We start from the raw sequence: 14,900 nt of genomic DNA on the forward strand, positions 1-14,900 counted from the left end.
TCATAGTTGATCTCTTGTAAATTGGGTGGTTCTGTTACAATGCGATGTTCTATAATTTATTTAGTGATGTTTTATGGTATACTTAGTAATGTTCATTTACTACATATGTGATGTTCTATATTATATGTTAGGATATTTAAAAAGTATCCATATGATGTTCTTTTAATTTTTTTGTTTGTTACATGTTTTTATTTTTTTTCTTATGCTTTGCTCTAGTTATTATTTGTATTACATTATATATTTATTTATTTTTATGTATATTATAGTACCAATTTCTTATGAATCTAGAATATTGCCCCTGCTCAATAAAAGAAAATGTTTTATCTTTATAAGATAAATGTTCATTGATAAAATTTTATCGAAATATATCTATATGTGATCTTGTTTTGAAGGATTTGTTGTGAGAAATCTGATAATGTAGCCAGAATTTTATTTGGATGTTTAGTTTGTTAGTTATAACTTTTTTAATCGGTTTGAAAGTTGCAGATGAGGTGGGCCCTAGCCTGATAGGTGTTATGTCTTTCGATATACAGAACGGTAGAATAAAAAATTAATATGTTATGATGTGTGCTGTTTGTGGACGGACGGGTAAACTTTAGAAACGATACAGGAAATAGGGATGCGCGTGCGAGAAATCCAACGCGTTAACTAGAAACAGGAAGTGCACGAAAAATAAATAGGAAACAGATGCGTGTACGGGAAAGAAATATCGGACGGAGTTTATGGTCCGGCTTGCGCAGGAAAGAAACATCAGACAGAGTTTACGGTCTGGCGTGCGCGGAAAAGAAACATCAGACAGAGTTTATGGTCCGGTCGCTCGGACTCTAGCAGCCCCCGTCTCCAATCCCAACATTTGGACAGGATAATCCGCCCTTAGCCGGCCGTCCATATAAATATATAAGTACGCAGCAACAGAGCAAAGCGCACTCGACATGCGACTACGGCCTAAGGGTATTTGAGACTGCTCTACAAACTCCAGTCCACAAACTCCACTATGGAGCAGCTCCACAAAAAACTGGAGTTTGCTCGAACTAAGTGCGTGGAGCTGAAACCGTTTGGCTAAAAAACATGAAGCGGATCTGAAAAACGTGAACATAACAGTCCAAACACCTCCTAAGTCTTCTCTCAAAAGGTAAAAAAAAAAAGTTCTTTTCTCACGGCTTACTCCGGTCAGCCTCGCAGGCAGTTCGATCGGAGCTTGCGGCTCGTCGTCGTCGTCGCCTCGTCGGTCGGTCGATCGACCGGCAGCGCTCTGCTGGTTTGAAAGCGGTAGGAGCAAGGCCGGCACCCACGACGTGCAGGTCTCGCGCACGTGGTGCTGCCGGCGCCCGCCGCATGTCCGGCGCTCGGTGGCGCCATGCATGGGAGAAGGGCTTCTTCTGCGGGGTGCCGTGGCGGAATAAGGTGATGGACCGGTGGGCCGGGCTCAACGCCGAGGGGCCGGATGGCCGCGTCGCGCGCGCGCTGGGACGACTCGGGCGCCGTCGAGGCGCTGCTATGGCAGCCAGGACTGGCGCTGCTGGGCGGGGATCAACGGCGGGCTGAAAGTCGCGCGAGGCACCGAAGTCGTCCCGCCGCTGCCGAACCCAGACATGTGCATCGACGTGATCGTCGAGGATGACGACGGCGAGTAGCGCGACCTGAGGTGGAGGCGGAGTACGAGGCGGCGGTGCGAGACATGCATGGAGGTGGAGCGCGCGCGATCGAGAGGAGATGAGCGCCCGGCTGCACGCCGCCAAGCAACGTACGGGACGACTTCGTGCCGGTGCCCACGGGCTGGGACGTGTGATGTACGTACTACGTACGTACTTGCATTATTGGTGCAAGTTTTGCATCGGGGTTGTTTAAAACCTGCTGGCCTTTGCTCGCACACCCGCATTTGACGCTCCCGTGAAGGCCTGGCGCGTCGACACGTGCCCTTGACAATTTTGCAACAAAGCTCCCTACATTTTCACAAACTAACCCGCGGTCCACAGTCACTCCAACAGCCTCGCTCCTGCGCAAGGGTGTGCCCAAACCCTAGCCGCCCTCTTCCGATCTCTCCCCTCTGACTCGCCATACATAGCTGCGGCGGCGGCGGCGCGCGGCCATGGAGACTCAGTGGTGGGCGCGGCCGTGCTCGCGTGCTCGGAGCTGCAAACTAGAGGCGCCGATGTGAACCGAGGGTACAACCGTGAAGCTTTTTCTTTCCCTCAGGTTCAGCTTCTTTCCCTTCTCCTTCCCTCAGGTTCCGTTGGTGTGGCATGTAGAGGAAGAGGTCTTCCGTGTGGATCTCAGCGACGGCGTTTAGTCCCACGACTTGTTCCACCAGATCCAGGTGCCCGGCGATGAGGATGAGGAGCAGCGACTTGCACCAGTAGATCCAGATGTCTAGGAATGAGGATGAGAAGCGGTGCCCTGGCATACGGTAGAAATCTCCATGAATGGTGGCTTTCTACCGTAACTTCCCCTTGGTTCCCCCTCAAATCGATCTTCAATTTTTAGCCTTTCAAGTGTATGGGACTCTTATGCCTCCATGTCTTCTTACCATTTTTTATTCTCTCTTTTGTATAGCGTGTACGAAAATTGCAAGTTCTTTATACTTGCGGTTGGCAGACCAACTTTTTGTAGTAGTTCACTTCACACTCAAGAACCTGTATATGGTAGAGTATTGTGTAGTTCATGGTGTGTGACCCCTGGTTCCCCTATCCTAATGGCATTATGTAAAACAGATAGAAGCAACAATTTAACCCCTGATCTTCTTACGTCCATATTCTGTAGAATGACTTTTTTCGATGTATTACTATTTTACCGAGAAATTTATATTGTTTTGGTCTGTTTTTTGACATATATTGGAATCTTTTACCTAGAAATTTTGATCTAGGAACAAGTAGATACAGGTATAACATATATATTAGTCAACGACCAATATTTTCTACTTTTCATATGCCAGCCCAGTGCAAGATATTGAATCTAACATGGTATTTTTTTTTCAAATGTGTTATTTATGTAAACCTAACACTGTCTTTTTTTGTTTCAGGAAGTTCAATTTTGCATTCCATTCATGGAATAGTTACTGGAATCTTATGGAAATAAAAAAGGAGACGCTAAGGAAAATCTTTTGACTTGTGTGGCTGACGTTTTTATGCAGTTAACATACACATAGGATTAGTTTATGCCAAATAAAGTAAATGGCACTTTGTAAGGTGGGCATAGGTGTAATTTCTTGTCAAAATTTTCCTTTTTTGGGTATCACTTACACTAGAGGTTGAAACAATGATTCCATATACAGGATGCCAATTATAGTGCTATATAAATTGTTCTTGAGGTGGTAAATCTCTCTACTATTTTTCAATGATTCAGCTAGGGTCATACTTTGGGATAAACTATGATACTTTAGTGTTCAAGTTATTGCAATTCTTGGCTGGCTTGATTCGTAGTTTTCTGTGATGCTATGGAAATAATTTCACGGCTACCTTGGATAAGTAAAGGCATGCTTTGTGACCTTACAGAGCAGCAAGAAAGAACTTTAGTTGATAGACTGATTATACATGCCCGGATTGGCCATGCATAGTTTTGTTATGGTTCATCGACCTTTAATCAGTACTATTTTTCAGTTAGATAATAATAAGGTGGGTAATCTGCATCTGCATGTATCTTTGTAATATATTAATATAATTGCTTGTGGGTTTGTGTTGATGTCATATTTGTTCTTGCTTTCCTCTCAACTGTGTATACCATTAGTCAATAGTTCTTATCTGTTTTGATTTTTTTCTTGCATGACTGAAGACCTTCAATGTGATAGTGTCACACCTCCATAGCCCAATTGACTACTTAGGTAGCCTCATGAATTCCCTTTGTTGATACTCAATATATAGTTTGATATCTTTTTCTAAAGTTTAATGCCAACGTGTGGGTGCATGCTTCAACGACAAAATGTTTTTGTTAGCATGGCAGCAAGTGATCGTCCTTTATGCTAAACAATTTTTGTGACCTGGTGGATAAGTGTTGTTTCCCATTGATATTGCTTTAGGAATAATGCAATTATATTTTCATCCATTAGAGAAAAATAACCATTGCTTTCTATGGTGTTTAAAGAGTGCATGGAGGTGGACAGCATGCAGATGGACTCCAAGACACAATTGCAGACTTGGTATATACACCTGTTTGTGGCTTCATGCAATTGTAGGTTCAGTCCCTTCTTTGCTATATGTGTTACTTCTCCTTTTGTATATCTTTTGTTTTATTCTAGGTATTACAGCTGTTTTGTATGGCTAGGCTTATGTTCATCCTCATATTCAAGGTGGTGACATACTTGTTGTAGGTACTGTGACCGCATCTGCTACTTGATCTTGCCGTAATATGGAAACTAGAGCAGCAATCTTCCTTTTTCCAAAGTTCTGCTATGGTTTTCCTTTTATTAAAGGTTTGTAGCATTCCCTAGATTAGTTGTTTTTAAACCTTTCCATTGTATTTCTGAATTTTTAATCGTTCTTTTCTTTGGTGCAAAGTAAAGGAAAACGCCAAACTAAAAAAAATAAATAGAGTCGTATAATAATGGAATGATGCTCAGATATGGGAACTTGTGAGGTTCTTTTCTTTCTAGCATTTTTCTTACCACAATAGTGATAACTCTCTTTACAAGCCTTCTCCATATATTTGTGGAGCTACTTGCTTTTCACATACCTATTTTAATAGCTTTAGTTATTCCTTTGGGTAATTTGTAGACAGATTAACTGTGCCTAGCCTGAACTTACCTATTCATTATATTTATGTTTATTTATGTATTATTGTTCTTCTATTGTTGTGCTGTTTTGCAGAGGTTGGAGTTGTTGCTACTGTATGTGCATCTACAACATTGCAAGTGTTTGTCATCCCTATTGACAACTGAACCTGCACTTTCCTGAAATTTTATAGAATTTCTGCTGGCCCTTAGGTATTCCAGTTTTCCTTTTCCATGTTTTGTCAATACCTTTGAATTCAAACCTTTCATCATGAAAGTTGGGGTCATTTCAAAGCATGTCCATCTAAGTCATTAGTAAGAAATGGGTATGCAGTTTGCTCCAAGAAAATCTACCATGTAGGCATTGATGTTATATGCAGGTTGATAGCAGAAGATCACTATCAAGGTTAGGTAGGCAAACGGTATCACTTGTCTGATGTCTGTGTGCTCTACTGCTATTTAAATTCTTACAGTAAGTAAAGATCTTGTCTATTATAGGTCTCTCCATTAATGACTTCGATGCTCTATCAGATTTTAACCTCAGATATTCTGATAAAGCATATAGGCGAGAGTAGCATCTTATACTTTTATGTGTTGTTAGATGTTCTGATTTGAAAATCGCATTGAGATGTCTAAATTTACTTCTCCAGTTGCTTGCGGATCTTGCTCATATGAGATGTACGAGTTTATCTCTGGCTCTTGTTAGATGGTAGCAAGCAGCAGGCAACTTGTTTTTTTTTGCTTGCATTACAGTAAGCAGGTTGCTTTAGATCACCACACTACAAATGCTCCTTATAGCAATGTATAGCTCAGGATAGAAATAAAATGTGTTGCGCTATTATTTATGGTCAAAATATCGAACATTGCTTTCTAAGAGCAAGGTTCATACAAGGCACACCTTCCCCATCAATCCCAGGTGCTCTGTTGCCTTCACCATCTCATCATGATCCTGCTCTTGACCATGGGTGCCCTTGAGGTAAATTTTCATCCATTAAATTATACTTAAGTGATTCAATGTCTATATTAGACATGCATTCAGCGTGTGTTTAGCATGCACATGTGTTAAATTCTTAATTTTAGAAAACGAAAAATGTCGCCCTCTTTAGTGAGTATAAAATAACATTTTGAGCCTCGTAGGAGGGTGCAGGCAGCGGTCGGAGGTGTATACGTGGGACTGCTCAAGTGTGGCGCTGGGGATCAGGAGGTACTGGTGCCAAGTCAGAGCATGTAAAATGCACTTAGTAGCTAGAATATGTAATATTAGGAGTAGAATCTACATAGATATATGAACCAAAAAAATTAGTTCCAATGTATAGACCTCTTACAAAATTATTTTTGAATTGTGAATTCACCTACTGCAACTAGATTTGCACAAGATTGGTTTGATTTGCATCACCACTTATCTGTGTTTGTTTCTCTTATTGAATTAGGTTTGATTTGCGCCATTATTATTTTGTTCCTGTAGCAATGCATATCTAGCAACACATGGAAATAATCCCCCCTTGTCTTAATTTGGAATTAGCAATGAACAACTCCCTATTAAACTTTGTGTTGCTTCCGTTGCAATGCATGGCTAATCACTTATTTATCTAAATATGACTCAGAATATTATATTGTTAAGCTCTATTAAAATCTATTTGTCTGTTTATTTTGATCCACTATTTTTTCATATTATGTTGAAAATTTTAAAGTTCCCGTAGCAATTTTATATGTATATTCACGTGTGTATCGCATGCTATCCTTATATGTATATGCATGTGGCTGTTTCCTTCTAGAACTCGCCCATCACCCAAAAAATCTGCGAAGAAACTTTTCTTAGTTCTAAATTTATGTTTTATGTACATCGGGGATCTATGTCAGGTAGGTTTTGTCTTGCTGCTCACTGGTAGTTGCTAATATTTTTGTTACTTTGACTTGCAGGAAAGGATGATATCTTAGTTGCGTACTGGTGGGTGAAGTTTCATGTTGTGGGTGACTTCTGTTTGTGGCTTCATGCAATTGTAGGTTCAGTCCCTTGTTTGCTATATGTGTTACTTCTCCTTTTGTATATCTTTTATTTTATTCTAGGTATTACAGCTGTTTTGTATGGCTAGGCTGGAGATACCAACAAAGATGTTTCTGACAACTCTGAAACCAAGACACTGAAAAATGTGAATAGGAAAAGGTTGGCATTGCTGAAAATTATTTTATGTATATTCACGTGTGTATCACATGGTATCCTTAGTATATGCATGTGGCTGTTTCCTTCTAGAACTCGCTCTTCACGTGTGTATCGCATGGTATCCTTATATGTATATGCATGTGGCTGTTTCTTGCTGTATGGGATCAAGTTGCATAGTGTTATTTTTCCAAAGTGTGAGATTACTAATGCCAGTAGCTCATCTCAGAAACTTGAATCTCTGCATAGAATATCAGACTCCAAGATGTACATGTTGCCTAAAATTATAAGCTCCTTTTTTCCTGTTATGGTCTGATTCTATGCATAAAGTATCCATACGTAGTTTAGTCAGTATGCAAATTTAAAAATCAAAATGCTCTACACCTCAGTTTCTGCTACAGTGGAGCTGTCCATTCGATTTATAAATGAAATCTGGACTATGCCCATACTTGCACTCTAATTCCGATGCAATACTTAGTGTTCCATACCTATCCGGTCGAATTGGGTGAATTATATTTGTAGACATTTATCTTAAGATGTTTTATTCGTGTGAAATAACATGCTGTCATTCTCATAATTACGCGGCGTGTGCCACTTGCAATGGAAGATTTCATTGCTTTTGTTTATGGCTCCCAACATTACGCCTCATTCTCTTACGTTTACAGTGCAGCAACTGAAGATAGTTGATCGGAGAAGGATGATCAAGGTGCTTTTGCCTCTACAAGCTGCACAACGGATGCTCTTTTGGTTTCTCGTTACCTCTATATATGTACTCTCTAATGATCACCAGTGTATTTGGATCGGCATTCTAAGCTACCGACTATAGTGTTTGGTAGTGATGAATACCGATCGTGGACTATAATGGCATGGTATGTGATGTATGGCTAGATAGAACCATAATGGCTACAGAAGCCGTACATGTAGTGAAAGATTGTGTAGTATGTGGTTGAACAGGACCATAACGGCTGTGAAGCCCTCATGTTCGTTGTTTGTGGATGCTCCATTTCTTCTAAGTTAAAACATTAGCAATAAATGTGTTTCGTAACATAGTGTATATCTGTTGTTCACATATTGTTTTTTCAATCATTGTAGGGCGTCCGAAGGGCGCCGAATGATCTAGTGAGCATGCAAGAATGCAAGATGCTGCCTGGAGGACGCATGAACGATGGTTCATGAATATGCATAGCTCTCCTACATACGGACTACGCTGTGACTAGCTCTGTGTGCCTCTCGTACCTACTGTATTTAGCCAGGGTTGTTTGTGCCTTCGAGAACCAAAAGCCCAAACGGGCTCCTGTATGTATACTCGCTGTCAACAGTTCTTGATAAGGTCCGTTCGCTTGCTAAATCTACCAACTATTTAATAACTATTTAATAGTGCTTTTCCTCTCATAAGCTATCCAGTAATATTTTTTTCTCATAACAAATCAGCAAACAATACTTTCCGATGTAACTTTTCTGTAACTGTGTGATCCAAGGAACTTCATGTATATATTGCGCTAGTCAACATATGCGGTCGTATGTAGCTCCTACTGAATAAGATACACTTCTGAATAATAAGTTGCAGGAAGTGAGTTTTTTTTTTTTTTTGGGTGTGTGTGGGTGTTTGCGGTAAATTGCAGGAGGTGAGTTTACAAGGTGGGAACTGGGAAGTTTAGTCTGGATCCATACCAAGGTTCGACTCATGTTCAACTTGAATTTGGGTGTTTATTCCCATCTATATCGGCAGACCTGCTGCCGATCGTTTAAAAAAAAAATTTTGGGTGCCTAGTTGTAACACCCCAAAATTTGCAACTTTTAAAATAGGTGAAAAATGATTTAATTTTGTATTTTTGTGCTCATGAAACATGGAAAAATAATACTTTTCGTTAAAATAAAACTTATCATAGGATTAGTAACATGGTTGTGTCTTCATGCTCGTGTCTTCATGCTCGTGCATATGATTTATTGAGATAATTGGTTTTACTAAAGTTCAAAAATAATTCAAAGTGATTTTTTTAAAACGGTTTTGAAAATGGCTTTGGAATGAAAGAAAGGGAAATAGAAAAAAAATAAAAAAAGACAAAAACCTTTTTCCCCTCTCTAATTCTGGCCCAACCAGCTCCCCCTTCCTTCCCTCCCCGGCGCGGGCCAGTCTCCCCCCAGCCCAAACCGTGAGCCAACGGCCCAGGTGCGCACCTCCTTCTCCTCTCTCTTTCTTTCACTGACAACAGGGCCCCACGCGGCAGTGTCTTCTCCCTCCTTCCTTTCTTCTCCAACGTAACCGAGCCGGATTCGTTAGCCTCCGTATCAAAATCCCAGAAAGCTCGGAATTCCTTCCTACCCGCGCCTGACCGAGCGCCTATAGGGCTTCAAAATACGTTCCCCGCACTACTTCTCTCCCACCAGAACGCTTAACCCAGCCCTAGATGTCGCCTTCCTTGAGTTCGGATCTCGCCGAATTTCTTCTCGGTCATCCCGTGCAGCCAGCCTTCTCCGCGCCTTCTCCAGCCGAAAGAAGACCGTAGGTGAGCTCGCTGCAAGGTCCTCTAACTCCTCGTGCCGTCAGTGTTGTTTTTGATGCACGGGAACGACCAAAACGCGAACTCCGGCGAGGTGCTGCAATGGCGCCGCCGTGGAGGACTGTTCCGGCCAGCCGCCGCTGCCGGCGCCCCTCCCTCTCTCCCCAGATATGATCTGCACCGTTCCATCGCGATCCTACGGCCGAAAAAGAAGGATACCCCTTCGCCCGACCGTTTTCTTAAAGAGACCCTGGAATTCTTGATAATTGAACCTGCAGTCCTTGGCGCCAGAAAACAAATACGTTTCCTGAGTTTAAAAACGTATTCTTGGCTGGTTGAAGGAAAATACGTTTTCTGCTATTTACAGTTTTGCCATTGAACTTATTTTGCTCATAAAATGCTCATTTTAAATCCGATTTAATCCATTCAAATTGTGTTAGATTCGTAATCACAAGATCTACATGTTAGAAGTATTATTTATCTGTTTTGAAACTTTTTATTTTCGCAGTAGCATTTAATTAATTATTTATCTATAGGAAATCTTAGAAAATCCATAACTTCCACGTTCTAATTCCGATTTTCGTGAACTTTACGTTTGTGTGATCGTAGCGCTGCGTAGAATAATTTGATAAACTTTTATATTTGTTTTACTACTGTTTGGTGTATTGTTCTAATAATAGCTTGTTTGCTTCGTGTATGATTGTCTACATTGATTGCGTGTTGTTGATTGATGATCGGGATTAGACGGTGAGTCGTACGTTGGTGAGCAAGACCAAGCCTTTGAAGACCAGCAAGCTCAGGAGAGCTTTGATCAAGGCAAGTATAACTGGGGATTATCCTTGTTACCTATACACAATTAACACAATATTTATCATATGCATGTGTCCACCTTGATGACCTTAGCAAAATCATAGATGATTGTTATCCTGAATTCCTTGTTACCTATTTGGATATGCATTTGGGTAGTTCTTGCTAGTGCTTGATTAATAATCCATGATCTTATAACATAAATATTTGGATAAGTAATAAATAATAAAATAAGCTTTCTAGCAACTTGAACATAAAGGGTGAAAAGAACTCTAGCTTTTGCTAGATTGATCTTGACCCTCCATAAGGACTTATCCCTTGGCAAAAGCTGGGACAACTCGTACAACCATGAGGGCTATATGGCTCTGGTTTTAGCTCAGTATGAGGACCTTTTTCTAGCTTGTTAGCGGTTACCTTAAATAGCGTAAGAATGGCTAGACACGTTGGGTATAGTGTGGCCTCTGTCCATGTGTATAGGCTGCGGGTTATGTGCCATGGAAGGGGGGCTCTATATCTCCCTGCCGAGTGAATCTAATGGCCCTAACTTGTTAGACGAAACTTTTGAAAGGCTTCATAGTGATCCCTGTCGACCTCCCTAGGAAGGGGGTTAAGAGACTTGCAACCTCAGGCGAAAGGATAAATCACGACTCATGGGTAAAGATGTACAACCTCTGCAGAGTGTTAAATCTAGTATACTAGTCGTGCCCACGGATACGAGCGGCCCGGAAAACTGACGGAATAGACGGACACTGATGAACATGAATAATGATGATAAAGGATGGTTTATTATGTTATTTATGTGTGTTATTCATAATTCCTGTATACAATTGATCATGTGGTTATGGGATTATTTATGCTACCTTGATATTTGCTATCCAATGAATAAACATGCTATCCACTATTAAAAGCTAAATGCAGTCAAACCAGTGTCAGCTGTTTGAGCCTCATGAACCCCTGGTTATACTTGTTGAGTACGATATGTGCTCACTCTTGCAATTTCCCCACACTTCAGGAGATGTTTTGGGCTTGTGATCAACCAGTCAATTGGATCCTGTGGAGAGAAGTTAATACCCGAAGTTTGATGTTGTCTATACGCTGTTTGCTATCAAAGGTTATATCTTTTATACTACGTTCGTTGTATAATATATGCATTGTCTTTTGATATTACCCCTTATTTGTAGCTATATGTGAGATTTGGCTTCTAAGACTCACATATGGTGCATATCTGATTTTGTCCTTAAAATCGGGTATTACATTAGTTTCTTGTTAGGCCCCATTTAGATCCTTGAAATTGAATTCACTTGAATAATCATACACATATTAATTAAGCTAACATAATTATACATAGATTATATTTGTATACTATTGCTTATGCATTGCATTTCTACCATAGGGGAGTGTATTAAAGATCATGTTATAAGTTACAAAGTATAAACATAGAATGATGATTTATAGATTCAATTTCTAGAAAGTGATGGAATGCCATATAGCCTAATTATTAAGTATATTACTAGATTTCAATTTCTCCAAATGAAAGGATCCAAACGACCCCTTAGTGAAAATATCGTATTTCCTCCTTGGTTGGTCATATTTTTTCTGATTAATCCATTCAACTCAAAATTGGGTGTCTAAATTTTTCTTCTTAATGAAAAATCGCCTCATTCTTCTTAGGTTGGTCAAAAATTTTCTTTTCTGATTAATAAGGTGCGCAATTGCCTAAAAATGGAGATGATATTTAAGAAAACATGGATCGATTGATTCTACCATAGATTTGACTCGCTTTGTGGGATTGGCACCCCAATATGGTCGTAATTCATGAGGTATTATTCCCCTTCTTGTTTAGGTTAGATTCAAGCACTATTTTTAGTTTTTCTTTTGTTCTTGTTTCAATACCAATTGAGTTGAACACCTAAAAAATTACAACTCTTTTTTATTGTCTCTCGTTCCTTTAGTACAAGGTGGCACACAAAAATATTGCCAACCTTTTGTGTGAGGCTATTTGTCTCATCATGCACACATGCTATTAATGTCATATGCTTGCATATTCTTGGAGCATCATAAGGGAGGCCCTGCTTTAGCCAGTGTATCTTGGACCTCACGTCTTGCCACTGCATGGCGCTTTAATGTCTGAAGTCCATCCATGAAAGTACAAGATCCTTGTCATTGCTAATATAGTAAAAAGATAATATACATGCATTTATTGTTCACGGCCTTGTTTAGTTCCAAAATATTTTACAAAATCAACACTGTAGCTTTTTCGTTTGTATTTGACAAATATTATCCAATCATAGACTAACTAGGCTCAAAAGATTCGTCTCGTCAATTTCGACCAAACTGTGCAATAGTTTTTATTTTTATCTATATTTAATACTTCATGCATGTGTCTAAAGATTCAATGTGACGGGGAATCTGAAAAATTTTGTAAAATTTTTTGGGAACTAAACAAGGCCTTATACATCCATCCATCTACATTGTTTAATTCATAAATAAAAACCCTAATATATCCATCACTCAAACCTAATCCATGTTTTCATTATTCATCCATCATAAATCCATCATCCATCTATACATACAATTATATGTGCATCCATAGGCAGAATGGACACTAGTACAGGGAATGGCTTTAGCCCCGGGCCGTAAGCGCCTTTAGTCCCGGCTACAGAACCGGGGCTAAGGTTTCGGAACTAAATGTCCCACCTTTAGTCCCGGTTGGTAACAGCAACCGGGACTAAAAGGTGCGCCAGGGTGTGCCATCTGGCCTCCACTTTTAGTCCCGGTTGTTGCTACCAAACCGGGACTAAAGACTTTTTTCTTTTTTCTTTTTCTTTTCATTTGGTTTTCCACTTAGGGTTTACAATTATGTTATTGTTATTTTTGAATGCGTATTGTTTGCTGGTAGTTTATGGAACGCGCACCTATAATTTATATAATTTAAAGTATACTATAAAACACTATATATATATAAATAATATGTATCTATAGGTCCATAATATAATATTTACACATATGCTTCACGGACAAAGTATTTACAACACAATTTATCTCCGCCACTCAAGCATCGTACAAATGATCATCGTTATTTGGTTTCATTTGCTCCTGAGGGTTGAAGTAGCACTCGCCGCCGGGATCCAGGACTTGGTCGTTAAGAAATCCTGCGATTGTCTCCTGAATTCCTTTAGGCGCACCGCATCCAACACCTGCTCCTTCAGCCACATCTCCTTTAATAGACATTAAAGAAAAAAGTTAGAGGTATGAATAGGATTTATTAAATAGCAACAAATAAATGAAATAAACTTATTATATATACATGTTACATATTGATCTGATTAATTAGTTAAATAGAATGTACACACGATAACGACACTTACTTAAAGTTGTAGGGAAATAGTATATATCTTTTATCTTTTTGGTTGATCAAGAACCTCCGTAGATTTCTCTCCGTTTGAGTTCTCCATAAAACATACGGGGTCTTGTGGTCTTTGAATACAACATTTGGATCCACAAATCCAATCTCCTTGTCATTTCTAACTCTGAGGTCCCTCATCATGTTTCTGCATATGTATAGCGGGTTTCTGTAATTAGTTATATATATACATGATAAGTTATAGAGACATTATTGAAAGGAAGAATCACTTACACACAGAAGCAACTCATTAGAGATTTGTCAAGAGCGTCCATGTGGCATAGTTGGTGTAGCTCATTAAATTGAACATAAATAATATCATCACCATGGAAGTAATGATAGTTTCTAATTCGGACACAAATATAGTCATCTGTTTTTCTGACACACGCTTCCATGTACCATTTGTTTAGCATGTACATTTACGTTCCAAGCTTGCTAAGGGCCGCAGGGTTGTATAAACTCTTGCCATATGTATATTCCTTCTGCCAATGATCAATTTGTGGAGCACTTTCAATTGGTGCCCCCGCTATCATTTGGGCTAAGCTAACACCAGTTTCCGCAAAAAAATTTTCAAGCTCTTCAAATTTTAAATCTACCGGTATCTGCTGGTCTAGCACGTCAATGTTTGAACCATATTCATTTCCAATGACTAGTGGGGGCACTGATTGCTTTGATTGTTCCCCGAGCTGTGCTACACCCTTGCATGCTCTTTTCTCTTTCTTCTTCTCTTCTTCTATGGATTTCCTTAAAGTGCGATCATAGTCCGATAAAGATGACGATTCTTCTGAGCTTCACGCCTCTTTTTTTGTTCAGCCTCAACCCTTTGTCGTAGATCTTCTGGCCGTAGTAAGAGGTACGGCTTCTCAGGGTTTCGCTTGGCTTCTCTTTCAGTCTTAAGTTTCTTGAAGAAACTATCCACGTCTGATTTTACTGAAGCATTTAGTTCTGCATCAGTCTTCTCATAGGACAGCTTCTTAGGAATGATAGCTTGTTTCTTTTCGGAGGCTTTCTTTTTTGGTGGCGGGGCGGCCGACACATTTGATTGTGTGGCCGACCTCTTCTTTCGTGCTGGAGCCACGTGTGGAGGCGATGGGGCGGCCGGTGGCGGTGTTGGAGCCGAGGAGGCGGCGTTGGAGCCCTAGGTGGCGTTGGAGCCCTAGGTGGCGGTGTTGGAGCCTGAGGTGGCGGTGTTGGAGCCCGAGGTGGCGGTGTTGGAGCCCGAGGTGGCGGTGTTGGAGCCCTAGGTGGTGGCGTTGGAGACCGAGGCGATGCAGCCATGTCTTGCACTCCCTCGTCATCACCCGCAACACTATGACATGTCGGTGACCA

At 40.3% G+C, this 14,900-nt stretch overlaps 1 long non-coding RNA gene across 1 annotated transcript; it reads left to right on the forward strand.

Annotated features, from left to right (window-relative positions):
- Nucleotides 1,981-3,285, forward strand: LOC110430634. Its single transcript, XR_002448020.1, has 3 exons — nucleotides 1,981-2,165; nucleotides 2,250-2,494; nucleotides 3,020-3,285. It is a non-coding gene; the product is annotated as an uncharacterized LOC110430634 (long non-coding RNA).

This window comes from Sorghum bicolor, chromosome 9 (genome assembly GCF_000003195.3).
Source record: "Sorghum bicolor cultivar BTx623 chromosome 9, Sorghum_bicolor_NCBIv3, whole genome shotgun sequence".
NCBI classification, from domain to species: Eukaryota; Viridiplantae; Streptophyta; class Magnoliopsida; order Poales; family Poaceae; genus Sorghum; species Sorghum bicolor.